The 18,122-nt window shown below is 37.7% G+C and overlaps 1 protein-coding gene across 1 annotated transcript in view; it reads left to right on the top strand.

The window, feature by feature from the left end:
* Positions 1-453: 453 nt before the first annotated feature.
* Positions 454-18,122, top strand: part of RFX2 (regulatory factor X2) — a gene marked incomplete at its 3' end in the record, with an annotated part of 743,615 nt that continues 725,946 nt past the window's right edge. The window contains 1 exon segment of the mRNA XM_044090762.1: positions 454-583.

The following is an 18,122-nucleotide window of genomic DNA, read 5'->3' as shown; positions in this document are numbered from 1 at the left end:
TAATGCAATACATTCTTGTAGAAAAAAAAAACTTTCTGTCATTTGTAGTTTCTTTCCAGCGTAAGACAGGAAGACCTAATATTTTCGGGAATTATTTAAACATTTATTTAATATTTTTTTAATATGTTAATGGGACTGCTTTAGTCAGCAGATAAGCTTGGCATAAACATGGAAAATGTTAAGCTTTTTATTGCGTCTGCTTTCCTTGCTTACAATGTAGACTTGCACTGTTTGTTGTTACGAACTGGCTGCTATGGTAACACTTCCTTTCAATGCCACACCCATAATGGCATCTTAAATCGTCAGCTATACGCCTGCGGCTAAACGGAAATCTCGTCTACGCGCGTGGTACAGATTGACCGTCAAACGAACCATTTGTAATTGAGACCCACGGCATACTGCACGAGATACTTTTTTTTCGAAGGCGGGACTTCGTAAGCCTTCCGTTGGTGACGTACGGAGGAGAGTGTAGCAACAGTTGCCTTGAGACCCCCACGCGCCATAGTGACTGTAGTCGTGGAGACTGTTACTTACCAACCGAGCAATACGCAGCAACAGCAGCAGCAACCAAAGGAAAGCCAAGGTGAATATTTAGGGCATTGTAAAGTTCTGTATTTTACTATGCATTTTCTATTCCCTTGAAAACTTCACGAACAATTTTAAAACAACAAAAAAAAGTTTTAAGTTCTGCTTTTAGTAAAACTTCTAATGTGATCTCGTGTAGTGTGTTTTTGTTAGTGCACTTTATTTCCATTTCAAAACATAGTTGCACATCGGCTGTTGTCTACTGCAATCTGCAAGTAAACTTTTTTAAGGTTTTCGTTTGTGTCACGTTCAAAATGGACTGCGTGTTGGATGCGAGGCTGGGTTTATTGTTGATGTGGTTTAAGCTAAGCAGGTTGGGAGATGAAACTCCGTTTCACTGTGTGAAGTCAAATAAATGCATTTCTAGTTATTATTTCCCAGCAACCGGATTCCAAATTATGGGGTCCAAAACGTAAATAATGATTTGGTAAAGCAGTAGTGTTTTTGAGAGAGTGTATAGGTGCACCAAATCGTAAGAGAGAGTGCTTCTGGTTCTCCTCCATGACAGTAAAAACTGTTTTCAGATGGTGCGCCTTATAACCCTGTAGTTTGACTTGTTATAGAAAAGAAACGTATTAACCACTTTAGTTTGTTTTGGTTGTAGGAATGTGATTTGTTTTGAATGTATGAGTGGAAATTAAAGGATGGGTGCAACAAATGTGAGGAACCAGTTTTCAAAATACCTCTGAAGTTACTAACATTAAAAAGCACAGCAGGGGTCCAGTAGGAGGAGCAATTTGTGTTGTGCTATAACAGGTCTTTAAATAGGAGATATGTTGTAGTTACTTTTAAGAATTGTTTGTTGCATAATGTTTAGTCAACTGATCGATACATTGTGCACTATGAGTCGATAACTCACACGTTTTTAGTGATCAAGTTGTCGTAAATATAAATAAAGATAAAATATTTATCTGAGATTCATCTTGGTACCGGGCACCTTTGTTTATCTTCTGTTGCCGCAACTCGCTCCGTTGTGAATGGGAATCGAAAATAACTACTCTAGCTGTTGCACCCCGGGTGGCATCGTGGAATTCGGCTGATCTTATCTGTTTCCATGTGATTTTTTATCCATTAAACGTTAATGATGGAAACTAATCCAGTGTGTGACAATTCCTCAGTACTGTGCATGAGGAGAGGGAGCAGAGAATATCTCTGTGTTACGGAGTTGCTTCTACTGGTCACTGTGCTGAGGTTCTAACTTTTATTTTTTGTCGTGAGTGTTCCGCTTCCTCTTTAGTCCCGTGTTGTTGCTATTTTTTATGCAACTGTGGGAGGGGCGTTTTCTTGTTGTCACTGCAGGCGTTACTCTGTGTAAGACTTTCTGCACTTTCATTCAGGCTAGTAAAACATTGTTATTAATAAGTGGCTGCTCCCAATGAAGGCCTGTTTGCTGAGAGAAAGCAGTCTGACAGATCAACACTGCAACCAAGCTGTCACTTGTTGCATATTGGATCGGTTTTCGCCTTGTTTCCTTTTGAGACTGGGAATGGCTTTTGTTTGCAACAAGTTTTTGCTTGCTGTAGGTGTTCGTGTTACCCAGTTCTGGAACTCTCTTTGTAGTACTGGAGTTCCCAAGTCGCTGTAATAACGCGTGGTGGCAGCATGTTAGAACTATATCAAAACAACAGGTACCTGTAAAGCTGGTCTAGGTGTTTTTTTCACGTGCAGTAAAGGGCAAATTACCTCCAGAATCTGAGACAAAATCAGAGATAATCACCGACACGTTTTTAATATATTACTACAGTTGTTAGTCGAAGAAGCTGTCGGAATAAAATTTAATAACTTCTATTTTCATTATTAAGTGTAATTCACCACCGTTTCTCCACAAATTGTCAGTTGTATGAGGGACAAAGTAAACGTTTAAGCCAGAATTGGGGACAGTTGATAGGTATGTTGGAAAGTTGAATGTTCTACCTTGTTTAATTGTAATCCCGTAGGTTGGAGTGACGACTTTTAATGTTTTTATTGATAGCAGTCCATGGTGTAGGACTAGTATTTACTTGTAGTGCAACACCTCTAGACAGGGTGTACTTTTTCAACGTAAACTTAAAAATTAGCCCATTTGACATCTGTCCAGAAGGAAAACGATGTTTCCTTTCACGGATATGACTAATTCAGAAGCTAGATGTATTATTAGTGCTGAAATGTAGAGACGCCATCTGCACATTTGATTGCATAGAGTGAGCTTAGCAAATTTGCCTGACAGGAGACCAGTATTTACTTTATGATGTGAGCAAATTATATTTGCTTAATACATGTTTTGCGCGGTCAGGTACTAGGATTTGTCTTACTGTAATTGAATTCTGAAGCTCACTACTTTCTTGAACTCATTACTAGTGGTGTCAAATACTATACGTTGTTTTAAATTTCCATAGTTTTTGGTCTCAAATAGCATTCTTCCACATTATCTTTATATCCCATTCAGAAGTGTATACTTTGCATTCTTGCAGTCTTTGTTTTGTTTTCCCATTTTTCAGTACTCCTGTTTCTACTATTGTTATAGTAAAATGTAAGAAATATAATAATGGTTATTGATTGAGTAATTACTGGTGTATAAACATCTGCACCTATTGGCGGTCGTAACAAAGTATGCAAATGTATAGTGCAAATATGTTCTGTGCTCTCTTCCATTAAGAACTGCACAGATACTCTAGCCATGTTGCCATTTTTTACAAGTTATGAAATTCTATCAATTTTTAAACAAATATATCTTTTTATTGAATTATCACTTACAACATAGGCAGTTCTATATTTGAATGAAAACAAGCCACATTGACATATTTTAATTTGTAAACATTTATATATCGCATACAATCTTCTATGCAGTCATTGTCAGTCGGACATTTATAAAGGCTCATTTGGTTCCTGCTTTCCATTAAAACTCATATTGTTCCTGCAATTCCCATTTTTTTTTCTAAATAATTTGCTCCTACCCTTTTCTAAACATCCGATTGTCAGTTCTGTTATCTCTGCTACTATATTCATTATTTGTAATGCAGTTGGTTTAGACTTTGATTTCTATTTTCTAGTAACTGCTTTTTGGCAGCCACCAGAATTAAACTCCACTTTACTATGTCTAGGCAATTCAGATCCTGTATCACATCTCAAAAAATATTTTTCTTTGTTATACTAATTTGCTAATCGGGTATTTCTGACAGAGTAGTCTGCAGGGATTTTTTAAAGTCTGCTAACTCATTGCACTCCAAAAATATGTTCCCAGTTACTCCTTTTCCCTATTACACCTCCAACATTTGCATCTGTTATGTCTTTGTGAATTACTTATCCATTCTCTCTTCCCTTCCTATAGTTATCATGCAGTATTTTGTATGCTGTATTAATTATCCCTTTTTTAACAACAACTTCTGTTCTAGATTCAACTGAAAACTCTTACCAGTGCTAGTCTTTCACTTAGGATCCCATATTCCTTTCTGTTAGCCTATACTCTATCAGTCCTTGATAGGGAGGGCAGTCTCTAGCCAGCAGTCCAAATGTATTCTTGGTTTCTTCCCATTCTGTTACCTTTCTCTGTTCAATTATTTGCTCTCAATATTTTGCTAGTTTTCTCCAGTGACTCCCAGCTCCCTCTTGCCTATTATAAACACCCCTAATTGCAGTCATCCCTATTGGCAAAGTCTCCTTTTTCCATTCCCATGTTGTCTTAGAATAATTTCTGCTAGTTTATGAATATAATATTTTGTATGACTATTGTTTTATTTTCCTTAAGTATCTGCATCCAAAATCTCAGTCTCAGGTCTCTCCATATCATCATCATCCCTTTCAACTTTGAATTATAGCTTTCTGCTTGTGCTGGAGCCTTAAGTGATATTTCAGAGATACACAGTTATCAATTTATTCCACTTGACTCTTGCCCTCTTCCCCTCCCAGAAAAAGTCCTTCAACTCCATATTGTTATCCACAACTTCACATCCAGTTGATTAAAAATATGCCTGACCTGTGTATAAAACAAAAAAATAACTGCTTATATATTTTCCATTTCCGCTGTAGTGGTGCTGCGGTAGCGTTGTCGTCTCACAGCAAGACGTTGTCCCATTCGATTCTCAGCTAGAGCGTCTTCTGTGTGGAGGCATGTGTGAATGGGCGTCCCTTCGTTGAAGGTTGTGTGTCAGGGCTGGTAACTCAGCACGTAAAAATCCACTACCAAACATTAGCGCACCGGAGTTCCGCTGTGGCGACCCCTAACCGGGATAAGCCGAAAAACACAACAACAACATTTTATTTTCCATTTCCATAAAACAGAGCTTCAAGTTTGTCAGTTTTTGTAGTATTTATTAATTTTACATTTGTTGACTGGGATAGGCCAACTGGATATATGTCCATTTTCAGCAGAGGCCCGGGGAGAAAAGCTCCAAGATAATACACATTGAACATTTAGTAAGTGCTAGTTTCAAGCAGATTACAGTTGTAAGCAATACTAGCATTTAGTTAATATAGTACTAACTTATTATAAAACACTTTACAAAACATAACATTATTTTCAAAGTTATATATATACATAACATTACATTCAGTTTTAAGACTCATTTGAGCAGCAGTTATACAATTGACCCTTCCTGAAATGGAGTGGTAGAAAAAGTTAGAAGTAGTTGAAGGTAAGGCACCTAAGAAATAGAGAGGTCACTAGTCGGAGTTAGTGCAAGGACATAACTAACGAGTTTTGAAGTATTTCTTGAGTTTGTTTTTTGAATGGAGTTGGTGATGGTCCTAGGGTCAAGTCAGCTGGGAGTCTGTTCCATGTTTTTCCAACAGAGTTGGCAGAGTCCCCAGCTGAGTAGTTGGATTTTGTAGTTTGAACTAGGAGTCTAGTGAATGATCGCAGTGGCTGGGTGCTGGTGTAGAGGCTGATAATATTTTTTAGTGCAGGTGTATTTTCTGGTTGGTAAAGGACTTTGTGCCACTATTAGCTGGTTGAACTGCAGTAGGTTTGGCAGTTCAAGCCATCCTAGGCGACTTAGGTTGTGATAGTGGTGTGTCCGGTAGGCTGTGCCAGTAGCAAGTCTGGCAATGCGGTTATAGCAGGGTGATAGTTTATTAAGATCTGTTTTGTTTAAGTTGGAGAGTAGAGGTGAGGTGTAGAGAAGAGTTGATAGCAGATGGGAACTGGCAGTTGCATTTCTAGCAAGTGGGGTAAGGAAAGGTTTGATTCTATAGAGAGCGCCAAGTTTTTTATTAATGGTTTTGATACTTTGATATGCGCATCAAACTTCAGGTTATCAACTATGTCACCCAGTAGCTTAGTTTGGGCTTTTGGGGAGATGATAGTGCCATTGTTAGCAGATATGTTGAAATGTGGCAGGGGGGGGTCCTGCATGTGGGGGAGAAGAGGAGCAGCTTAGTTTTGTTGGCGTTTAGGATTAGATGTTGATTGGAAAGCCATTTTTCCACTGCATTGAATGTATTTTGGGTTAATGTGAATAAAGTAGCTGGTTAAACTTATGATTATCTTTTTTAGTCTCTTCCCACATATCTTTAGCTTTTATAATAGAACCTTTTTTTAACCCATACATCCAAGTACTTTTTATCATAACGTCATAAATATGGGTATTGCTGAACAATTTGTGTGTTACATAGTTTACTGCTATTGCCCTTGTTTTATTGTCATTAATTATGTATCCTGAAATAACTCAAAACTGTCTCAAAATGTTCCACATCACTGGAATGTCCTTTTTCTGGTTTTATCAGGTGTAAAATAGTAATCTGCAGCAAATAAAGCCAGCTTTTCTTGACTACCATACCAATTATATCCTTGAATTTCTGAATCATTTATTTCCTTTGCAAATGGCTATAAATGTATTTCCTTTGCAAATGGCTATAAATGTAATTCAAATAACGGGGAGAGGACATCCCTGCCTGATTCCTCCATTCAAACATAACTTATCCAAAAAGACCCCCCCCCCCCTTAATCTTCACATCTGATCCCTCCTTTATCTTCCTAATGTAACCTTATTATTTTGTCAGGAATGCAAATGCTTCCATTGTATCATAAAATCCCAGCTTACTCTGTTGAATGCTTTCTCTGCATCAAGATCCAGTGTCGAGTATTGAAGTTTAACCCTCCTAATAGGAGCAATTGTCCCAGACTGACAGCCACACTCACAAATTTAGATTAACCTGTACAGAAGGTTATACATGCTAAGATGCTTGGTACAACATGTGCTTCTAGAAAGTGCTTTTTTTTTTTTTTTATTTTCATTCCTCCCCAGATTGGAAAAAGACACTTGAATGTTTTCAGAAAACATTATTTCCTAGTCACTGAAAGAAAGATATACTCTGGTTTTTATTTCCGCTTATCAGATTGTCTTCATAGAGACATGAGAACCAGGTACACAATTGCTTCTACAAGCACTCATTTATTTGTTAGAGGAAGACTTTGTGTTTATTTTCAGTTTTCTTTATTTGCTTTCCCTTAAAACTTCTTACTAGATTAAGCCAAGGGCCTTAATCCCAGACATTCTGCTGTGCAAGAGTAAGAAAAAGCACATCAGTTTTTCTTGTATCGTGCTCTTTGCCAGACTTTTCTTTTTACATTGCAGTGCCTACATTTCTTAAAACCCGAATAAGTTGAAATAAAGAAGAAAAAAAAAACGGGCATCTGTATCCCTATTACACTCGAAAATAACTGAGAAAGCTTTAGTTTATAGCATGGAGATTGCCAGGCATTATAAAAACATTATTGCTAACTTTAAGTAAAACAAAATTTTGATTTTTAAATGTTTCTTTCCCTCTCTTAAATATTTTGCCAAACATTAATGACATGAAGTAGGGCATATGTTTTGGAGTCCCCTACAAGTGTAACAAAGTCAAAAGTCCAATATTTCCAGGTTTTCTTGTTCTGCCATGTTTCACAAATATAATTACTGCTCTGTAATCCCCCATTTATTTGTCAGTTTCCTAGTTGCGGTTTTTCTACCTGCCGATCTCCATCTCCCAAATAGTCTGTGCTTTATTTCAAAAATCCCCCAGTTATTCTACTCAACTCTCTTGTTTTTTTCTGTCTATCAATTACCAGGAGAACAAGAAGCAGGACCTCATGTTTTGTTAGACAAACATTTATATTTCCTCTTTAGCATGTTCTGGATCAAAAAATGATTTTGACCCTCCAGGAAAGAATTTTCTGAAAATAGTTCGATATAGCAGCTTGAATCTCACATCTGCTTCTTGATATTACCTGATTAGTGGAATAAACTTACTCCTCTTTTGCCTGGTGCACAATGAGTAATCATTCTCCGCAAATACTGCCATTTCCCACTTTCATGACTGCTGTTCTGCCACAGCTTTGTTCAGAATAAACTCTTTCTGCTGGTAAGGATTGCATATTTACTGTTAATGGTCTAGTTTGATTTCTCAGGGCTAGGTTTGGTTTGGAGCATGCACTTAATGTGCCCTTTCAATTAACAACTGCTTTGAAGTACCAGTTCAGTTTCTAATTTGTGCTTTCATAAATTTAATATAGTCTGTTTCTATCTCTGGTACAGCAGAAAATCTCAGGGTTTACCTATGTGCTCTGTTCAATAATTCTTTTATTTTTTTGAGACATCTCTTCTTGAGCAGTTTCATACTCTGCCAGCTTTTTCTTCATTTCGGTCTCTGATTTTTTTTTTGTAGTTTTATCACCTCACCTGAATATCTGTTTAAAACATCTTCCATTGTTCCAGCCTTTTGTTATTTAAATAGATACTCTTTCAGTGTTTCCTTTTATTTTAATGAGCTCTGAGTATATTTGACTTAGTTTTTTCTCGAAGTTACTGGAAGTCATGGCTTGCACCAAAGCTGGAGCTTGCACTGTGTTTTGCTGAACAACTGCAGAATTCCTTCCCATTCGATGTCTTCTCAGTTTTTGTGATAGAAATTCTGAAAACCTGAAAAACTCATTTTTGCTGGGATACAGGCAGCGCAGTTACTAGCCAGTTACTGAATTGGATCAAAAAAGACTAGGTCACTGGCTCTGTTTTCCAAGTTTCTGCTTTCACACTGGAAGAGAGATGAAATTAAGCTCTTACTCAGTGTGCAGCCATCTTGGAAGTATCATTGCTCTCTTAATAGGTTGCCAAATGTTTGCATCCCCTTCACAAAGCCCCATTGATCCATATGTATAAATGTTGGCAACACCTTTGCCGTTCTTTTAGCCATAAACACTTTATAATCATGAATTAGAATCAAAATGAGCCTATATGAAGCTTGATCTGCTGCGTCTTTACTATCTTTAGGTATTACAGCCACCACAGCTTTCTTCTGGAATGGTGATGCTTCACTTCCTTTTAAAATATTGTAGAACAAACCCTTGGATTTTTATCACTTTCTTCCCTCCCAGCTTTCAAACTTCCACAGGAAAACCATCTATTCTTGGAAACTTTTCATGTAAATTGGCTGAACATCGCAATTTTTACCTCATCTTCTCCTGTCCTAACTGTTAATAATTGAGTCTCAAATCTAACCTTGGCATATTTAATTCTTCCATAAATATTTTCATTTGTACTTCTTCTTGATTTCCACATTTCTCTGCTTTATACAGAGTTTCATAATATTTTCTATACTTCTACTGGATCTTTGGCTATTTTCCTTGTTGTAGGGTCCCTAAGCTTGGTAACTGCTCTTTCTACTTCCTGTTGCCTGAGCTGTTGTGCCAAAAGCTTTTGTGATTTGGGAGTTATTTATAAAATAACAGTTGCTTAACAGCAGTCTTTTTAAACTCGTACATTATTTCTTTTTAACACTCTAGTTTCACCCTTTCATGGTTTGAGATTCCCATTGTTTTGCAATACATCTTTGTCAGTCCCTCTAAATAATTCTTGTTACTTTTTAACTATGCTTCTCTTTCTTTTTTCTACCCTATTTTTAAACTCCGCTTTGTTTTATCCCACTCCTTAGCTATATTTTCTCAGGGGATTTCGGTCTTCCTTAATGCCTCCGGAATAATTTCCACTACCCATTCCTTTAATTGCTCTCTGTTTAACAGACAAGTGAGGAAGTACTGGTGTCTCATTTTCATTTCATTGCCATGCATTTTTATTTTAGTTATTTCTGATGTGTGATCTGAAATAGTTATGGAATGCATATCAAAACTTTCTACTAAATGCACGTTACTATGAAATATAATTTCTGTGTAGCCTAGCCCAGTTTTTGTACCTTTAGGAATAATATGCAAATTCTCAGTGAGCTCCTACTACTGCATTCTCATATTCCATACCAAATATTTTCTTAAATTTCAAAAATCTAGCCTCTCTTGTTATGTTTCCCTTGTAGGCCCACCAGATACATCCTCTTTGCTGCAAATCAAATTCCATTCTCCACCTTTAAGTAGTATTCCTTCCATTCTCCACCTTTAAGTAGTATTCCCTGTTGAAAGCTGAATTATTTCTCCCAGAATTTCTTCACTTCCTTTATAGACTTGTAGGTGGAATGTAAATACATGGCAACATAATCCTCCTCCTTTGTCAGCAGCCCCTTAGTACTGCAAATCTACCATTATTCTCTTTTTCTTTTCCTCTTCTGTCAATATTAAAGCTACTTTATCAATATAAGTACTCCCCTTTTCCTTTGTCCCAGATATTCTGCTGAATAGCCATCCTGACATCCTTTCTTTATCAAATTCACATGCTCCGTTCTTTCCAAATGTGTCATCTGTAGCATAGCTTTTTGCACTCTACATTTCTTAATATAATTCACTACTCTTTTTTGCATATACCTGTGAGACCGTTCAGATTCAGAGATATAATGGAAAGTGATGCCATTATGATAAGAAGTTATTATTCCTACCTGTTTTAACAGCATTTTTAATGTCTAGTTTCAGTTTTTGTGTTGAATGCATACACTAATTAATAATGCATGGCAGGTTGATATTTTATACAGTTGTTTCTTGATATATCTATTGGAACTTGGTGTCACATCTTACAAGACTTTATTGTTTTAATGAAAACTCTAAAATGAACACCTTCCCCAGGGAGCTCCCATAACACCCCTATAAACTATTAACTTAATACAAACAAAACTGTGCACATCTTCAAATAATTGGGTTTAACCCTCCTAATAGGAACAATGGACTCAGATTGACAGCTACACTCACAGGCTTTAACTGATTTATAATTAAGGTTATCCATGCTAGTGTGCATGATATAGTCTGTGCTTCTACTTAGACTATGACCTGTTTTTGTCTTATTTTCTACATCTGAATAAGGAATAAAAATAACTTGAATGCTTTCAGAAAACCTCATCTTTCAACCACTGAAAGAAAAAAAGATATTCAGTTTTTATTGCCTTTTATCAGCTTGTCTCTATAGAAACATATGACAAGACGCATAGTTTTCAGCTACAAGCTTCTCATGTTGCACTGTGAGCCTTTATTTGCTAAAGGAAAACTTTCCATTGCATTCAGTGTTCTTATTTACTTGCTTTCACTTAAAACATGTTAGATCAAACCAATTGCCTTAATCCAGTTATTCTTCTATACAAAAGTAAGAAAAATCATGACAATTTTTTGTGTCATGATCTATATAGTATATTGTCTTAAGCATGTTTTTGTGCAGGCCTTCTCATCATTTGTTAACCCATATTATCAATTTGCACTGTAAGTCGTTGCCTTGTGGCCCAGGTTCTGTCTAAAAAGGGTCCCTAAATCATTCCACTTACATGGTTATCGAAGTAGTAAATACATTTGTAAAAATATATATTTGTTCTAGTGTATTTATTTAAGTTGGGTAGAATGGACATGTGCTTTTTTTCAGCTATGATCAGTACAATATCGGAATACAAAACTGCATAACCACTACACGAAGAAAAAGAGTGGAGATGAACTATGTTATAAATTCAGTTTATAAATTATATTACTGAAACCTTTCACATAATGGTTCTCTTTGACCTTCTGCCAGCCTGCACTTTTGTGTATATGCATTGTGTTAAGACCTCTGCAGCTGTCTGCATAAATATGCATATTTGCTTCTTCAGTGTTGCTTGTACACAGTCCTTATGTTTTCATTTAGTCTTTTCAAAAACAGATCTGTCAAGTGTGCTAGTGCAATTTATTTTTCTACTTGAGTCCTACCTAGGATTTTTTAATATTTTCTTGCATTCATTTGTCTTATATTTTATATGGTTTAAATGTAAATTTTCTTGCCCTAATAATATATTGCTGTTATACAGTAGAATGTTTCTTTCCAGATGCTCAGTGTTGATGCCATTGCCCTACTGGGCACACAGTGTGCATACTTGCAAGACAAAAGCTAAATGTAATTTCCCTTCTATGTCCATTGTGTTATGAAGTGTGGTGAATGTTTTAAAAGCAGGTAATTTTAATGAAGTTCAAATTTAAAAAAAAGTGTGGATTATGATCTTGGCTGCTTTCTTTGTGTTGACATTGGTGAGTTGGCAGTCTGTACAGTCATTTGTTGGCTTCCAAATGTAAAGGGAGTAAATGGCATTGTAGATGTTCCCAGTCAGGAAGATAAAGTTGTTCCGTTTAATGGAATGGCAGCTTATTTGATCGTAGGAGTGTTACTGCTTCAGTATCTATGGTGTTGCTTTTTTGTACTTTGTAAGTGGGGCTAACCCAATGCCAGCCAGCATTTTTCTGTAGTGTTATGCAGTAGAGATTGTGGGGGTTAGGAAGGGATGCCAGACTCCTTAAACATAATGTTATGCAACAGAATTCTGTGTTTACATAATGTTATGGCATGCTTATGTTAAGAGTCCTGAAATACCTTTACATGGCTTCATTATATGTACTTATCAACTTAATGCCATTATTAATTCACACAGACTTGTACCAGAAAGTTGACATGTGCTTTTTGTGAACTATAGTGTCCTTTGTTGCAGTTCATATTGGCATATTTGCATATATCTGGGATCAGTTAAGCTAGTAGAGGTTGCTAGGACATCTGTGAGCTATGAGGAAAACTTTGCTGTAGTTCAGCTGACTCGCATTTCCACTGCTGGTGGTGCATAGAGAGGAGTATGTTGTAGCTGCTGATGTATAAAAATGATATCTTTAACAGTGTCATGAAAAGGGTCCAGAAGCTGTAAGCAAAGGTGATGCAGTATTGTCTTTAAAGAACTGTAAATGTATAGTAATTTGCAATACTGTAACTCTGTTGATGCTTTCTTAGTTTTGCATTACAATAACTCTTCATAGGTAAGTACTATGCTAGTTGCCCTTGCAGGCCATTTTTAAGTATAGCCAGTTTCCTTTTTTGTTTTCAAAATAACTTTTCCCATTTGCTTATAGATTGGCCTTACCCATCCCGTGGTCGATAATTGTATATTGCCCCTAATAAGAATAACTGGGATCATATCATAGATGAGTCTTATGGAATCTACATAACTGTTATGCTTCTTCATTGGGCTGACCTTACTAGGACTGGGAGAAGACACTTTTGGAAGGTGGCACAAGTTACTATATTTAAAAAAAGTTACGCATAGAAAGAAAATCCAACTACACGATAAGTACACATAATCTCTCACTGTCAAATGCAAGATAGATACATTTCTGTGGTGGCCCTTAGAACGCATGTATTTGTTTATAGTTTAAACTGTGTTTTGTCTGTTGTGTTGCAGTCAGCTGAATTGTTTAGACACTTTTCCACGTGTATATCAAGACAAGGTGCTTAGCATATTTAGTGAGTGCTAAGGGACAATGTGAACTCTTGAATTTTATACAAGGACAGTAAACCAGATATGTTCATTTTGCTAGTTTAACCAGTCTCAGTGATTGGCCAGGGGGTGTTAGATGGTAGTGATGTGACAACACAGCAGTCATACTGTCATTCACTGTTGTAAATAGCTTCAGCTGCAGGAGGATACGGTAAGGGGAAGCTACAATTGTGGTGATTCAGGGTGTAGGTAATGTTAGAGCTTGTTAACACTTATTTGTTGGTGTCTTGCTGGTTTTAAGTTAAATGTGTGAAATTAGTTCAGCTGTGGCTGTTGCAGGTGTTATGGTAAGGAGCTGAAGGTTTGAAAAGTGTGTTACTTAATACTTTCTGCCAGAGTTTGCCTGTGGTCTTGGGAATGTTTAGAAGGTTTGCACTGGATAACATTAGGATTCTGTGTGCTACCATTTTTTGTGCAGAAGTTTATGAATTGTATTTGATAAAATAGTGTTCTGTCTTCAAGGTTTGGCCACCCATTGGTGCACAGTACTTTGCACTGAGGAGTAGCTCAGTGCATATTAGTTAAACATGCTGTTCTGTCTAGACGCCTTGAGATGACGTTGACAGAGATGCTAACTAGTATTATTGAAAGCTTCTGCAGTTTAAGGATTAGCTTGCCATACTCAGCAGTGTTTTATTTCATGTGACTTGACTGTACAGAGCCATCATTGGTTTTCTAGGTTATTTGCTTTGCCACAACACTTGCAATGTTTTGGAAGGACCGTTTGTTGGATGTATTTATTAAAGTAGCACAGGATCTGGCAGTGGTCTTCAGAGGTAGCCACAGCTAGCTGACTGATACTGAGTATATAAATGAGTACTACAAAGAATGCTGAGTGCTCTGTGGAACAGAGGTAATAACATAAGTCAGTGTTACAATGTACAGTTTGGGAAATTGTGATTCCAGAAACCACTTGAAAGAAGTTTTGGGTTCAGTTAGGTTTTGAAGATGGTGCTAGAATTCTCTTAAGGATTTCCATCTGTACCAATAACATGGAGGCACACCCATGTAAGGATTTTTTGGTTTTGCGTCTTTAATGATTCAGTTTAGGGGAACAATGAAAATGTGTTTTATTACTTGTATACATGCAAGTATGTCTTAACTGGATGTGTTCCTGGGTCACCAGAAGCAGTACAACTCATGGGACCTAAGCCTTTCACACTACAGTATGTTTTTTTGTCAATTAGTCAAGGTACAAACTTGGAGTAGCTAGGGTGGCCACCTGATGAGTCCTCTTGAAGCAGGGTTTAGTCTGTAAGTATGCTTTTATATTGTCATTTAATAACAGCAGAACTAGAACAGCTTATGATTTAAAATATTTAAACTGTAAATGTGTAATTAGTAACCAACATCCAGCAATGTTAGGAGCTAGTTCAAAATAATACTGCCCACTCTGATGTAAAGGAAATGGCTAATGTTGTAACTGGTAAATTTAGTAGAAATCTTACTCCACACACTGTTATAATTTCCCAGATTCCATAGTCCAGCCACTCTTTTAATTACTGTAAAACAAATTTGATCAGCTCTACCAAAAGCTAAAAATTCAGAATCCATGGCCCCTAATAATATACCACATTGCCTGACTATGAGTACCGAATATGGCCTATCTGAACCCTTATTTAACCTCTTTAGTCTAAGCCTGCCCAGTTGTATTCCTGAAGTCTAGAAATAGTAATACCATTGCATAAGGCTATCCCAAGTACAGACCCTGGTAACTATAAACACCTTAGTATCACTAGCTTCATATGTATGGCTATGAAGTGTATTTTTTCTCAGAACTCCTTAATCTAGATATTGCTACCTGCTACAATAAAATTGCAAAATTTGTAACGGGCGCATCCTACCACAGCCACCACTGTATCTTACTTAGGGAACTAGACTGGTTTGAACTCGCACAACATCTTGACATGAATCAACTCTCAATTTCCAACAAACTAGTAAACCATCCTCATAAAATCCCATCACTTCAAAACCTTCTCCAACCATACTACTCCTCTAGACGCCTACGCTCCCAACAGCAAAAATCTACTTATCACCAAAGCCAAAAACTCTGCAGGAGAAGCTCTCTTCTGTGCCATATCCAAATTGTGGAACAACCTCTCCCCTCTAACCATGTCACCATCCAGCAGTCACTTCAAGACTGCACTCAAGTCTCACTAAAAATGCACTGGCTCTGTCCTTGCTCCAACCCTGACAAAAAAATGCACGTTAGACCTTAAGTACTACTTGCTTTTCAGCCTTCCTTGACTCTCGGTCTCTAGTCAGATATTCCTAGTCTACATCTACTAGTTACTTATGTTTCTTTATTATTTCCTCAATTTGTTACAAGTACCTGTTGCTGTGTATTTATTGTATGCTTTGTTCTTTGCTGTAAACTCAATCTCCTCAGTTACAAGGACCTATTTGCTCTGTTTTTATTGTGTGTCATGTTCTTTCCCGGGTACTCTATTACTCTTGTATGTTTGCTCATTTTTACTTGTGGAGCTTTTCTTCCTGGGCCTCCACTGATAAAGGACCTGTGTCCAGTCAGAATTTCCCATTAAAAATATAAGTAAATAGATGAATATTACAAATCTCTTAACCCTGTGATATTATATTATGTTTGGCTTTGTCAGGGGAAAGTCCTGCCTCCTTAACCTCCTTAATTTTTTTTTAAAAAAGTCTCTGAAGCAGTGGATCTGGACCATGCCAAGGCCTTTGATGCTATTCTCCATGCATAAATCACTGACATTCTTGTTAATTTGAATATTACTCTGTATGTTGGGTGCTGCATAGATAGGTTCATAGGTAGGCACTAGGGTATCTGCCTGAGAGGCATTTATAAGCCTAGCCAGAGAGTGTCAGCTTTCGCCAATCCATTGATTACCTGATCCTCTGTCAAGCAGAGCCAATGAAGTGATCCCAGGGGTGTATTTTCTGTTACCCATCCACTCGTCAAGGTCCCTCTTGAAGAGGGTTAGTGAGTGGCTCTGCCTAATGTAGTTTGGAATTTTGTTTTAAAGCATGGGGAGTCTCTGTGACAGGAATCTATCCCTCCAGCATGTCCTATTTATTGTTGTGGCGAGGGTTAGCTCACTAGAGCGCGTAACTCGCAGTGCCTTGGATTTCTTTAGGTGGAGCATGTCCATCAATTCTGAGTTGGACATTTTATTTATTTATTTTATTTTACATTTGTTGACCGGGCTAGTCTAGCTGGATACATGTCCATTTTCAGTAGATGCCCGGAGAGTTAAGCTCCAGAGTTTAAGATGAATTACATTAAAGAAATAACAAGAAAGTAAAGATTAAAAAGAGTACAAAGAGTACAAAAAAAAAAAAAAAAAGCATTATAACTCTGGACATAGTTATAAAGTTAACAATATTGTGCCACGGATAATGTTGCAAGTGACATTTTGAAAAAAATAATACCAAATGTACAATATATATATATATATTTTTTTGGTATGGCTTTGTATACATGGCTTTGTAATTCAGGCAGAGATCACTTCTGAGTAAGCGATATGCCACTGAGTACAGCCCGAGTTTTTTCAGTCGGGCTGCATAGGACATATTTGAGGCCAGTAGTCCTCTTGGTGAGGTACTTTTGTGGTCTTTTCAGCTGTTGGAAGTGTCTTGTGAGGTACATCCCAAATGGGGCATTGTACTCTATGATGGGTCTAATGAGTGACGAGTAGAGGGGCACTATAACCTCTTTATTTCTAGATGTGAACCCTTTAGTAATTAGATGGGCCACATAGAAGGATTTCCTAACTACTTTTGCAATATGATTGTCAAAGGAGAGATTACTGTCTACCTGGGTCCCCAGATCTCTTATTACCTCTTCTGTATTAAGGAGGCTGCCACTATGTGGTAATTCATGGGTGGGTGTTGTTTTTCCCAAAAGGGATAACTATGCATTTTTTGGCATTTAGCTTGAGGCCATGACTTTGACACCAGGTGTCTGTCTCAGTAAGGCCCTTTTGGAGGATGTCCGTGTCAGCCGGAGAGTCGGTTATGGCTACCAGTTTGCAGTCATCGGTATACTTGGTTAGCTATAGTCCTCCTGTGTTTGCCTGTACTTCTGAGAAGTGTATGCCGAACAGTAGGGGTCCCAGGGTCGAGCCTTGCGGGACACCACTTGTGACTGGTTTAGAGTTGGATCTGGAGTCCGCTATTCTTACCGTGTGAGTTCTGTCTGTAAGCCAGTTGGCAACCCATCTCGTGACATAGGGGTTTATGTTCAGGCTGGTGAGTTTTTCTGTAATACCAGAGTGGGGAATGGTGTCGAAAGCCTTGGCGAGGTCAAGTTAGGCTGTGTGAACCACCTTTCCCTCCATTTATGGCCTTGGTGACTGTCTCAAAGTCAACAAGGGAGTTCCATGATGATGCGCTCCATAGCCTTGCAGACCAGGCTAGTCAGGCTTGTGGGGCGATAGTTACCAGGGTCAGTTGTGGCCCCTCCTTTGTGAAGGGGAATAACCATTGCTGTGCACCATTGTAGCCTGTGGGAGAGGTTGAGGTTGAAGAGCGTGTTTAGGTGGGGGGTTAGTTCATTCTGTAGTTCATGCAAGGCGCAGCCTGGGACACCATCTGGCCCCATTGACGCTGTGTTTTTGACTTTTGAAAGGGCTGTTTTCACCTGTGTGTCTGTGATTTCTGGAACACTACACTTTTCCGATATTGTTGTGGGCCCTTTTGGGGGTGAGGGGGGTGAAGTTTGCACTGAATCTATCTGTCAGGATGTTGGTAATATCAGTAGGTTCAGTATAATTTGTGCTATTTTGCACTAGTTCAGTGCATATCTGCGAGTTGCCACTTAGATTCTTAACCAGAAAGCCTTCTTTAGCTATTTTATCTTTTGAATCCTTGGCTATTTTTCTTTCGACATTAGCCGTGGA

Source organism: Protopterus annectens, chromosome 13.part0 (assembly GCF_019279795.1).
Source record: "Protopterus annectens isolate FY-2018-M chromosome 13.part0, PAN1.0, whole genome shotgun sequence".
NCBI classification, from domain to species: Eukaryota; Metazoa; Chordata; order Ceratodontiformes; family Protopteridae; genus Protopterus; species Protopterus annectens.
Note: the sequence above shows the minus strand (reverse complement) of the source record. Positions and strands in the feature narration are given on the sequence as shown.